An 11,243-nucleotide genomic window follows, 5' to 3' on the forward strand; every position below is an offset into this window, starting at 1 on the left:
GCACTGCAGGGGAAACCCTGATGGGGCCATGAGGACATGCCATTGTCATGCTCTTAAAGCAGTGGAAATGGAAACCCTTATCCATACAAAGCCTCTTGGCAGCTCACGTGGGGTTTTCTCCCCTTTGCTGTTTCCAGCCTCAGGCCAGTGTCTCTCATCTGCCCTGGGCAGAACAGGATTGGGTTCAGCACAAGCAGGATGGTGAAATGGGCACATTAGTAACTTCCTGAGCTTTCAGCTATTAGTTTTACCTTTTGCACCAAAGCAGCAGATGGTGCTTCCCTGGTCCTCAGTGCCCTGGGGCTGGGGAGACCTCCTATGTTAAATGAGCCCCACTGACATTTCAGGTGCATTTAGCCCTGAAGCCCAGAGAAAACACACCAGGATGGTGGTAGATACCTCCCACAGCAAGGCACTAAACTGTCTGTAAAATCCTAGGGCAGCAGGAGCTGGACATGCTCCCCACAGTGTGTGGAAGCTCTCCACTCCACACCTGCAGGCAGCAGTACCCCTGACTGATCCAGTTTGTATCTTAACTTCAATCCCAGTGAAATGGGCAGACAATTAGTGGTCAAGAAGCAGGATTTCCTTGGCTTTGCACCCCCTGTTCAGCCTGGTGCTCACTCTACAGCTTTGCAGCACATCCCTGGCTGAGCTTTAGGGGGGTGCACTTAGGTACTCACTGCAAATCTGCCACGCCAGCTGAACTAAGAGGGGGGAACAAAACCACTTGATGCAGTCAAGACAGTGCTAATTTTAGCAAAGCTTAATGCAACTACCCCAGCTGGAATAAATCAAACAAACAATTAGGGCTGTGGAGTTGCAGGAGGAATCTCTGTCCACCTCCTTGGAGATAATGTTTACTTGCAGTGGCTTTTCCCGTCCCTGATCTGCTCTGCTGGCCCCATCTCGACCCAGCCTGCTGCAGCCCACGTTTGTAAGCTGGTTTTTGTGTTGTTTTAATGCAATGCTGCAATTTTAACCCACGGCCTCGGGTTGTCAAACAGTTTTTCTTTTCTTTCTTACAGAAAAAAAAGGAGAGGAGGAAAAAAAAAAGAAAAGGAAGAGAGAAAAAAAAAAGGTACAGCTGAACTAATTTGATGAAAGGGGAAAATAAAATGTAAGCCAGACTAAACACATGCAGTTCCTACCTACAGCCAGGGCCTGGCTTCTCCCAGGCCAAAGTCAACACACACCAATTTTTACCATGACAGGGCTGTAAAAGGGAGGTTGGAGCCCTGCATGAGAGGCGGCTGGAAAGCATTAATAACAAGGTCTGTCAATTAAAGGTAGGCATGACAAGCCACCACGACAAGGGCTGGGGGGTTTCCCCTTCCTCCACTTCTCTTCCCTCTTCATTTGGTGAGTTAAAAAAAAAAAAAGAAAGTGATTTATGAAGAAATCCATCCACTAGTCAAAAAAAAAGAAAAGAAAGAAAGAGTCAAGCAGCTATGTTGCTAAATGAAGGATGGGCTTTGTTTAGGAGTCTTGAGAATAGCCCAGCAGGCAAGGATTGAGATCAATGGGTTAAGGAAAGTGCAGCCTCAAGGGATGCTCCTAATGGCCCTACTGATCCCAGTGCAGTAGTTCCCACTGTGTACACTGGGGAAGAGAAGCAGCCCAGCAGCTTCCTATGTAGCATCACAGTCCGACAGGATTTGCAGTCACTGTGCTGAGCTGACTTGGTAGCAGTGTGCCTTTTGCAATGGAAATGGCTTCTGGAAAAAAAACAAACTGCTTTTTTTTCAGCCCCATAGGAAGCATCTCTATGGCTTCTGTGAGCTGGGCTGGTTTCTGTCCTGACTCACTCATTGGCCTCCAGACTAGCTGAGAAAAACAAGGAAAAGGTGCAGCTCGACCAGCCTTTGGAAATGAAGGATAAAGTAAGCGGGAAGATGGGTAAGAGGAAGTGTTTCATCAGGGCTTGGAGGGGCAACAGAACTTTTCAAGTCTGGGAAACATGCACCCACTGTGCCAGGAGGAACTGTGTTCCAGAGAAGCAGCATTGGCTTTCAGCTGGGGAAGCAGGTAAAGATTCAGCCCAGAGGGAAACAGCACAGATTCATTTCACCTTTAACACCTAAGTAAATACTGCATCCAGAATCACACACTCAGCACAGTATACACTGTGCCGGTGTGCATTACACATCCCCACAGCACAGGAACCAGCTGGTGGACCAGCTCCAATACCCCCTGCTGCAATATCCTGTCCCTGGCAGTGGCTTGACCAGATGATCCACTGGCTCTTATGAGCCCACAGTAGTCAAACAGGACCTGCTCTGCCTGCCAGCATCAACTGTCTTAGACTCTGAAGAGGAGAGGCTTTTCACGGAAACTCTCTGGCTATGTGTATCACATCCACTCACTGACTTGACAGCTGCCTGTATGAGGCTGGAGAGACACACTTGGGGAGGCTACCCAGATATGCAGGGTCTTCAAGGACAAGGGGTGTAGGATGTGGCTCTGAAACTTCATATGCCACTTGCCAGCGCATGGTGGGTGAGATGAGGTCCAGCCCTGCTCTCAGATTATATTTCATTTTCTCTGCCCAACAAACCTGCTTCAGAATAGAATAGAATAGAATAGACCAGACCAGGTTGGAAGAGACCTTCAAGATCATCGTGTCCAACCCATCATCCAACACCATCTAACCAACTAAACCATGGCACCAAGCACCCATGAAGTCTCCTCCTAAACACCTCCAATGATGGTGACTCCACAGCATGAGGTTTACTTTGCATGGATGAACAGGGCCAGCCCAGGCTGACTTTTTCAATCAAGCCCCAGGCCTGGCCCCTGAGGGAGTGAAAGGCTCTATGAGATACCACCTCCTCGCTCTGATGTGTGGAAAACAAGGTCACTAGGTGCTCTTTTCCTCAGGGGCTTGTCACCATTAAGGACTGTAAAAACAGACCAAGACCAACACGCCAAGGGAAAGCAAGGGGAAAGGTATCACAGTATCACAGTATCACAGTATCACTTAGGTTGGAAAGGACCTCGAGGATCATCGAGTCCAACCTGACACCGCAGACCCCATGACTAGACCATGGCACCAAGTGCCACGTCCAATCTCCCCTTGAACGCCTCCAGGGTCGATGACTCAACCACCTCCCTGGGCAACCCATTCCAATGCCGAATGACTCGCTCGGTGAAGAACTGAGGCTGATGCCTGCAGTCCAACACAGACCAAATGCACTGAGGGTACAGAAACCCCACAGGAAACCCCATCCAGTCCTCCCCATTTGGAGCACACCAGCCTCACTGTCCTGATTTAGTCACCACCACAGGCCAGTAACCTGGGCACAGCTCACCCTACAGCCAAGGCAGATGACAGAAGATGTTCAACAAGCCAAGCCATGTGCTCCCATCCCAAGAAAACAGCCAGTTTTATCACCAAAAGGCATGTGAAGGCAGAGTTCAGAAAGTTTTTGTCTATCCCTGCTCTGTGCCCACAGCTTCTGGAAACTGCTTCATCAATGCACCCCAGCAAGGTGGCTGTTGGCAGCACTGGCAGCACTTCTGCAGGCAGAGACTGGAAAACAGCAGCCTGACCAATGGGAGCACTTTGGTTGAAGTCAGCAGCAGCTGCCTGTGCTCCTCACACTAACCATTTAAACTATTAGCTCTGGTGGCTGCTAGCAAACCCCCTCTGCCACCCACGCTGGGTGACTGCCGGCTGACAGCTTGCTCCCAGCCCTGTGCTTCCCAGGACAAAGTGAGAGCAGCAGCCTGCAGCACAGGAAGAATGCTGGGGCACAGGAAGATGGCACCTGGGATGATTTATGCCTTTGCAGTAGATATATTGTTTGGGTTTTCCAAGATATGCTGTCAGCCACAGCTCAGCGGGTAACAGCTCAGAGGAGACGGAACCAGGGGAGCTGCTGGCTCTGTGGCCAGCAGGGACCATCTGTACATCTCAATCTTGATGGCTGCCTGCTGTCACTATGCCTGTGCTGTCCTCAAGCACACATGCACTGCTCTAACTATTCTCCAAGTGTCCAGCACAGCCTCCCATGCTGTCCTTGTCCTCTTCCCCTTTCCTTCCAGGCAGGGAAATCAGCTCCTGCTCCCAGCCATATCACCTAGCAGAATCACACAGCAAAGGAGGGGGGACGGGGTAGGGGGGGGTGTGGAAATGAAGGAGAGCCCTTTTAAATCAAGTTCAGGCCCTGTGTCAAGAAAGGTTAGTCTTCCCACTCTCCAGATAAAGGATATGATGCTAAACTGATGCCACATTTGATCTCAGCCAAAAAGCCAAGAGGGTTTAAAACATTCATTCATCTCAAGCTGCAAGCAAGGCTTATTCTCACTAATCTTGGTAATTACTCCACTCCTCCTCCATCACAAGGAACAGCCATGTGATGGCAGTGCTCCCTTCCTCCACAGGGCCCTACTCAGAGCAGGGATCAGAGATTTGCAAGATATTCCCTATTTAAAGAGGTGCTGCTGAGAATGCTGGGCTGGATTCAGTGGGATTGCTCTGGACATGGAGCAGTATCCAGTCCCAGACTTTTCCTACTCAAGATGAGCATCAAGATGACCAAGAATGTCCAAAGTCATGAGGGATCACTAGAACATAAATCCTTCTCAAATTCCACTAGATCTTTTCAGGCACAGCAATGGGGGAGCTAGGATAAATTAAGCATCTCCAATGTGGTATCAAGTGAACAATTAGCAGGGAAAAGGTGCCTGATGGAGCAGAGCAAGGGGATTTTCTTTTCAGAGTCTGCTAGAAACAGCCTGAAACATTTCCATTTCTGTTGCCTTTTAATAGCAAGGTCAGCTTCTTTCTTCCTACTCTGACATCCTCCATCAGGGCCTCTTTCTGGGAACTTGCAGCGATGCACCAGATGTCACAGAGAAAAACAACTGGGGGCCAAACTGGGGCATTTCACCACTGCCCTGAATCCCTAACCACATGGTGCCAGACTCACCAGGGAAAGGGAGCAGAGAACATCAGTGCCTCAGTGGCACCACCAACCTCCTGAGCCCCCAAAGTTGAGCAGAGCCCCTTCCTCCCAGGCACAAGTGGTTGCCCTGCTCCTGTAAAAGCCACATGGCAGCAGTCCCACATGCCTCCAGGCTTTCCTCAGTAGTAGCCAGCCACTGGAAATAATCTAAATATTTGTAGCACTTATTCCCCATTTTTGCTCCATGCTGGGTTTGAATGTCGCTCAGAACAGCACCTAGCACAGCTTCACAGCATTCCTAGCAGCTCTGATGGACACCCCCACACAAATATCCCTACTTGCCTGGGACAGGTGTCCTTGCAGTGTCCTCCATCAAGCCCTCATGTAGCACACATGCTTCCAGCACTGGGGCAGCCCAGCAGCAGATTTCACAAGCAAGCAAGAGCTGTGAAAGAAGAGGGTGATAGCCCTGTAGGCAGGGGAACACTCCTTTTTGGCTGAACACAGCTACTTCCAAGATTTCTAGAGGCTTTCTCAGGGTTGCAGACCCCAGACATGGTGTAAACATCATGTCAGCTGCTGCCTGGGGTGGTGGGGATGAAGTAGGGAAAGAAAGAAACCACAGGACTTAAACCAGAAAACCACCTACTTTTGGTGATGTTATGTACTCATCTTCAAACTCTCAAGACAGAGCATGCTTTCAGGATTCTTCCCTTTAGTGCAAACCCTGAGAATAGAAATATTGCCACCTTATTTAAAAAATAATTAAAAATTGAGACCTCCAAATCCCAGGATCCAAGGCTTAAAAATAAATAAGCTTTACATTAGCCCTAAAAATGCAGCCATCTGCCTTCCACTAAAAGGAGTGAAAGGAATAGGAACCCAAAGAGAGGGCAAAAATGCAGGAGCGAGTCCCCAGGTGAAGAAACTGCCCTGGCATCCCCCTCCCACATGTGGTGCTGAGAGCACAGGCTGGTTTTGAGCGGTGTGCATGGCTCTGGCCACTGCTGTTCAACACCTACCTGCAAACAACTTGTTAAAATCACCTTCAGGTACATGCTGACATCTGGCAACACCGTCAGATGTGTGCCCTGTGCCACCCATCTCACCCAGGCAGCAGCGAACGAAAGGCTGAGGGTTGGCTTTACCTACATGGATTCTTATCCCCCACTGCCTCTCCACCTCTCTGCAGAGGGTGTAGGTCATCTCTGGAGAGAGCCTGGAATACACTACACCTGCTAACCCCCTGCCTGGCCCACCCTCTGCTGCTCCAACAACATGGCTGGAGCCACCTGGATGTCACTGTGGGTCCCCCAGGGGATGGAGGGATGGGGAAAAGAAGGAAAAGAGGAGATCTTCCATACTCTTGGCATTCATGACATTCTTTCCTTTAGCATGTATTTCCAGAGCCTCTATTTTTCCACATTAAAAGAGACTGGAAGATATGCCACGTTGCAGCAGACACCCATGAACAAGTGTGGATAGCCACGTGCATGAATTCTCTCCCCCGATTTTTCAGGAGTGACCTTGGAAAAAGAGTGAGCCATACTTCATGCCACGAGCAACAGCATGTTTGTCACCAATCAAACTGCCTGAAGGCTGCCCAGGTTTTATTTCGCTGCATTTCTAGGTGTCACCAAGACCCAGCTGAATTACGTTGCCAACTCCTTCTGGGAAAAAAAAAAAAAAAAATTAAAAAAGAGCGCAGTGTCTTCGCTTTCCCCCTCCAGGACCTGGTGGAGGGCTCACGGCAGCCACGCAGATGTGTTCAGCACTTTTTTTGTTGTTGTTTTTGCAAGAGTACGGTAGCTAAACTTGCAGGCGAAAGCTTCAGACACCTCATTCCCACACACGGAGACATCGCAATGTTTAATCACCGCATCAAAAAGCGGCAGATGCCGCCCTTGGAAAAGCTGACGAGCCTGTGCGGGTTGGGTGCGGATGCTCGGGAAGCAGTGCAGAGTTGAGCGGTGCCGTCCCGTAGCTATTCGTCCCGTGGCTGCTCGCCCCTAGGCTGCTCCCGGCGGGGACATCACCAGAGCTGCTTCGCTCACTTCACCCGGCTCGGTCCTCTCTTTGTGGGTGGGGGGATGCTAACGAGGGGCGGCCCAGGTCCCCCCAGCCCCCACCCCGGGCCCCCCTGTCACTGCCCCGGCGTTGTCCCACCGGCCTCAGCCAGAAGGTGACGCCGTCAGCCCGCGAATCGCTCCCAGCCCAATTAGGCAGCAGGCGTCGGCCGCAATCACGGCTGCTGATAGAGATAAATGGGGAAGGCGCTATCTGCTCAACAATAGCGGGGGGTTTTAAAAGGGGGGGGAAAAAAATCCTGGGAGGGGAAAGAAAGGAAAAAAAAAAAACAATTGAACTTTTCATCAGCTGCTAATCATGATTTTTTTATTGCTTTGCTTAGCATTTTCTGGGGAATAAAACCTCAGAGGAGCCCAGTCTTTTGTGGAAAATGAAAGGGCATATAAAAAAATGAATGTACATGGATTCTAAATATTTCAGGTTGTATGACTTTGTGTTTGACCTTAGCAGAAGATGAACTAATCCTGCAATATAATAGACTTTCATAGAGATATGGAAAATGGCTGCTTTTTTATCTCAGTTGCCATGGGAACCATCAGAGAGAAGGCCTAGCTGAGATGCAATAGAAGGTTATTAAATGTGTGCTTGTGTATATTGGAAAAATACAGCTTTTTGTCATCTTGTGTCACTCATAGGTCTTTAATACGTAATGTTTAGGTTATTAATAAACTAACACAGGTCCATTTTTTACAGGGAACAACTGTGAATACAGCCATTAAAAATCCCAACATTAGTACAAGTTGAACATTTGCAAAACTCTTGAGCATGGGCAGGGGCTGGCTGGGGCTGCTGCTTGCCCACAACTTCCCACCAAAGTTTCTCTCTCTCTCCAAGCAGGAGAGGGATGAACCTTGCTGAGTGGACAGAAGGGACTGGAGTACTGTGGCTGTCCTGTCCCCAGTCCAGAATCTCACTGTCCCCTTGGACTGGGTGTATAGGGCATCACTCTGGACACAGGGTGTGCTGTGGTAACAGAAAATAAAATGACACCTTGTTTGGTACCTGGGCAGAGGCTCAGGCACTGCTGGGTAAAGAATATGATGGTGAGAACTGAGGAGGCAGCTGTACCCAGCTTGGGTCTGGAGGATCTCCTGCTCCAGAGCCAGAGGCTTACACAGCAGAGTTGTGAGGCATTTACTGTTATGCAACTGTTTAGAAAAATAAAACCAAACCAAACACCAAACCCCAAGGGAGAATAAGAAGGAAAGAAAAGTAAAAGAACAAGCAAAAGGAAAAGAGGAAGAACGAGGGTGGGGGGTGGAGGTGAGAAAGGAGGAAAACTTGATACTTCTCTGAGTGGAAAGGACAGAGTTCACACTAACTCCAGGAGGAAGAAAAGACTCCCTTTCTTTGGAGTTTATTTGTTCAATTTTTCTCTCCCAGGATCACCAGTTGCTCCACCAATTTGGGTTGCCTCATGTGCCCTGTTCTGCCGGCGGCTGGAATGTGGGAGGATCACCTAGCACTGACTGGGATGATTGGAAGCCAGGACCCAAGGGACTGTCTGGGCTTCATGACAGGGCCGTCAGGATTTGGGAGGAAATGGGCTGGGGTCCCCCTGTGCCCTGAGACTGCTAAGGGCTGGGGCAGGACTAGGGCACTGCTAAGCCTAAAAGTGGCTTTCAGAGGTAGTAGGGGCTGAGTACCCCTGGAACAGCAACTGGTTCTGTTTGTAGGTGTGGTGAATGTGGCTGTGGGTGCAGGACTGAGTGTAATACAAGCAGGAGCCTGGGATACCCAGGGTGATGCTCAAACCTCTTTCCCTCAACCTGAAAATCCACCAGCGGAGGAAATACAAATTTCCAAGTGCACCATGTAGCAACACCTCGCGAGGTTTGCTGTCCCACCCTGCCGCCCCGGGCTGGTGGCAGGCAGGGGACACTTTCATCTTTCCATGGAGTCCACAGCAAAGACATGTGTGCGCTAAAAGCCTCGGGGGTGTCCCAGACCCATCCTGGGGGCACCCCGCATGCACAGCAGCCCCACATCCATGCATGCTAAGTACAGCAAGGACTACATAGATTTTGCCTATCTGCCGATCAAACGCGGAGATCTGCTCTGGTAAATGATGCATTAGATGCGGTGGCTGTATTTGTTGTGTGAGTTTTGAAAGGGTTCCGATAATCTGGAAGCGAGAGATAAGGAACACCATTTATTCAGCAGCACTTTGGAACCAATTTTCAACCCTGTTCAACCCCATTCTCCAGCAGCCTCCAGGAGCCCAGGAGATAAGGATTGGGCTATTCATTATCTTCACAAGGAACAAAGATTAGCTAGCAGAGATGAAAAATTACCCCTGGATAGTAATAATAAGGAAGCGAACCTGGAGAGTTGCTGAGCCTATATTCTCCCTGCTGCTGGTGCTGCTTCTTCTCTTTTTAAATTTTCTCCCTTTTTCCTCCTTTTTTTTTAACTTATTTATTTATTTTTTTAAATCAATATTGAAAACGTTGAGTTGCTGGATTTTGGTGTTGTGTTTTGTTGGAGGTTTGTTTTTGTTCTGTTTCGTTTTGTTTTTTAAACCTTCCCTGCTGTCTACACTGTCATATTTTTTCAATATGCAGAATATGGTTGTTGTCGCGAAAGAGAGTGAAGCACTGTTCCCCTCCTTCCTCACAGGTTTTCAAATGACATCTTTAATATGAAAGCTAAAGAGCAGATGAAAACGTCGTTCTCTCCCACCGGGCGTGAGGGAAAAATCACACACCTTCGTGCCGCTTCTACCCCAAATGCCTCTGATGGCATTTGTGGGGTTGACCCTGGCCTCGGGACAGCCCGGTCGTCGGGCTGGCAGCAGCGCGGGGAGCCTCGATGGGCAGACCTGCGCCTCCACCGGGCTCAGCCCCTACAAGCACCCGGCTGGGTACATCCGTCTGTCCCAGCCTGGGAAAAAAATCTTCAGTCTTCAAACTCTCTTTTTTCCATAGTTTTTCTGCCTGAGCGACAGTCCCTCGTTTTAGAGTCGTTCTGTGTAGGGGCGATCCCAGGGCGCGGCTGGCGACAGCGTGTCCCTCTTCCTGGGCACAAGGCGGGGGAGGGGGGGAAAGGGGTCTGTGTGTGTATATATATATATGTATATATTTTAATACCTCATTCTTTTGTATTTTGTCCCCCTGCATAAATCTGGCGATGTATCTCTTCTCAAAGGATGAAGGGTAATACAGAAGGAGTAATTAAAACAGTTACTTTGGAAATGGGCTGCGTGAGGCTGATAAGAATTATCTGCCGCATATCAAGGACCCTTTTTCCCCCGAACCATATCACAAAGACAGACAGAAAATGCCAGTAGAATAGGATTCCCCCTCCCCTTTCCCCTGCTCACATTTTTACCTCCATTATGATGATAATTCCTCTCCCGCGAAACTTTTCTCCTTCCCTTCCCGAACCGTATTTCGTTCCCCTGGTCCCGCAGGGCCCCCGCCGGACGGTCCGGCCTTTGTCTTTCCGTTAATATGGCTTTCTTGCAGTCGCGAGTGGGAGTCTCGCTCGCCACCCCTCACTCCCCCTCCCCGTTTATCCGAGGAATCGCCCCTCTGCACTTCGTCGCGAACCCGGCGGCCCACCACAGCCCCCCGCAACCGGCCCCGGTGCCCGCCACCCCCCTCCCCTTGTAACCTCTGGGCGCCTGGCAAGGGGATCTCCTAGCCCCGCACACACACACGCACCGGGAGGAGAATACTCAGCAGGTGAGGGCTGCCGAGCCGGGGCTGGGGCTCACAGTAAGTTCCGAACCCCTTCGTCCTGGCTGGATTTCCCAGTGGTCTGCGAGATACGTTTTTTACCGCTTCTTTGCTAGCTCTAACATCGACTCGTCGCCTTGTATCTACTTGCGCCTCTTCCAGCTTCTCCGGTGCCTCTGTAACGTGCAGGTGCATAGCCCGAAAGACTGAGATTGGGAAGGGAGAGGGGGGAGCAGAAACACGAGGTTACACGAAACCAAGCTGATAAATGCAGAAAAAAAGAGAGAAAAATCCCAAACATTCCCTTTACTAGGGAGTGGAAACAAAATTAATAGGAATCGGAATAATTTATGCGATCCTGCAAAGCGAGTCCCCCCACCCCACCTTCCTCGGGATCCAGTGGAAGAAGCGAGCGGCCGGGAGAGGCTGGAGCTGCGGCACCCAGAACGCCCGAGCCCGGCTTCCCAGCGCCGGGGATGTGAGTTCGTGTTGTTGGTGTAATATCAATTCATTTAAAATATGAAAGTCAAGTCGCGTAGACTGTGACAGCAACCGTAACAAAAGG

This window comes from Melanerpes formicivorus, unplaced genomic scaffold, assembly GCF_026170545.1.
Source record: "Melanerpes formicivorus ecotype bairdi unplaced genomic scaffold, bMelFor1.0.p_v2 SCAF_74, whole genome shotgun sequence".
Taxonomy (NCBI): domain Eukaryota; kingdom Metazoa; phylum Chordata; class Aves; order Piciformes; family Picidae; genus Melanerpes; species Melanerpes formicivorus.